The 1,907-nt window shown below is 60.4% G+C and overlaps 1 pseudogene; it reads right to left on the reverse strand.

Moving 5' to 3' along the window:
* Window positions 1-586: 586 nt before the first annotated feature.
* Window positions 587-1,844, reverse strand: LOC105541355 (annotated as a pseudogene).
* Between the last annotated feature and the right edge of the window lie 63 nt (window positions 1,845-1,907).

A 1,907-nucleotide genomic window follows, 5' to 3' on the forward strand; every position in this document is an offset into this window, starting at 1 on the left:
CACTATGTTGCCCAGACTGGTCTCAAACCCCTGGCTCAAGTGAACCTCCCACGTGGACCTCCCAAAGTGCTGGGATTACAAGTGTGAGCCACCTCACCTGGGCCCCCTTCTCCATATGCCTCCAAAAATATGTCCCTAGAGAGTAGCCTGCTCCCACACTGTCACTGGATGTCATGGGGTCAATAAAATCTCCTGTGATTGTGTATCTCAGACATTTCTGTGTCTTTGATTCTCACCTTGGGACCCTAAGAGGGCCCAAGTGTCAGTAACTATGGGCCTCTCCTAAAGAGAAACGGAGATGGTGGCTCATCCAGGAAGTGGAGGAGCAGGCGGCTCCTGGTTCTCAGGCCACCTGTGATCTCTGCCCACCCAGGGCCTGCCCCAGCCTGCAGGTATTGCTGTGCGGTGGGAACACCCGCTTCCCCTGTGCACAGCCTTTGAGAGGAGATCATGGCCTCAGCTCCAGGGGTTCCTGGCCAGGGCCAAGCACTCCTTCTGCAGAGGTCTGCAGGGGAGACCTTTGACTTGTATTTGCGTGGCTTCCCCTCCCCGCCTGTCCCCTAGCCCTTCCTGACTGGCCATCCTCTCAGTAGCCCTCCTCGACCAGGGAGAGGAGCATGGCCTTGGGTGTGTTCTCGAAAAGGGCAGCCCAGTTCTGCTGCTGCCCCTTCTTCACCTAGTGGTCTTAGATTCGGAAAGCGTAGGCCTTAGATTCGGAAATCGTAGACCATAGATTCGGAAAGCATAGGCATTGATGAGCAGGCACAGAGGCTGGAAGGCCTAGGGGTCTCGGATGACTATCTCCCGGGACACCGGCTTCACCCGGCGGTACTGGTAGTAGATCCGCACTGAAGCCAGCACGGTCAGAGTGGTCACCTGCAGGGCCAGGTGGAGAAGCTGGACTGCAGCAACCCCCTGCCCCTCCAGCACAGGGACGCTCTGCACTCGTCTGCCACGAAACCTTGGGTGCCTTCTGCGGGCCTCTCCTAGTGTCCTCCACTTCCCACTTGGCCAGCATCCGCAGGGAGGAGCCAGTGGGCTGACACCTGCCATCTCTGAAGCCATCACAGGGCGGCTGGGAGGGAAGGGGCAGGTACTCTGGAAACCCACGGGTTGTAAGGACCCCTGGGAGAGGAGAGGGCTTAGAGGTTTGCACTTGGGGAGCTGGAGGCAACTGCCGCAGGGCCTGGGTCGGGACGCTTTGTCCCTTAACTTCCCGCGGGGGCTGATGTGCCGCACTTCCTCCACCACCTACTGCTGGAATAAGGGGTGTGCCAAGGCCTCTTCCGCTGTGCAGCAGCTCTGGGGTTGCACCACCAGGAATCGGGAGACCTGGGAGGGGAGGAGAGGGAAACCGAGAACGTCAAGGTAGGTCCCCTCCAGCATGTCAGGAGAGGCGGGGCCTCCCCGGGCAGGGGAGCCTGGCATCTGAACTCAGGCCCTGAACTCAGGAGCCAGTCGGCCTGGCTTGTAACCAGGTCCTTCACGGTGTCCGAGTAATCATCCCACCCGGGCGAGCCAAACTGGGAGTTGCCGCTCATGATCATCCTCGCATCAGCATCTGCTTCCGGTGCCAGAAGGGCGGGAAGCCGGCCAGCAGCGTGTGCATGATGACGTCAGTGCTCTGTCTGGACGTGCGTGGGCCCAGGGTCACTTACCCAGCGCCAGGGGCACCGACCCAGCCCTGCCTGCTCCCTCCCTCGCCCAGCCCAGGCGGGTGATCGCCTGCACACTCACATGTCCACCGCCTTCCCGTGACCCGGATGGTCCTCATTCATGGAGCACTGAATAATCTCAGGGGCCAGGTAACTGGGGGTCCCGCAGACCTCTGCAGGAACAGTCATCAGGACAGGTCAGCAGGGCACTCAGAAGAGGAAGTCCTGGCCAGGCGCAGTGGCTCATGTCTA

The sequence above is a fragment of the Mandrillus leucophaeus genome, unplaced genomic scaffold (assembly GCF_000951045.1).
Source record: "Mandrillus leucophaeus isolate KB7577 unplaced genomic scaffold, Mleu.le_1.0 Scaffold2386, whole genome shotgun sequence".
In the NCBI taxonomy this organism is placed as follows: domain Eukaryota; kingdom Metazoa; phylum Chordata; class Mammalia; order Primates; family Cercopithecidae; genus Mandrillus; species Mandrillus leucophaeus.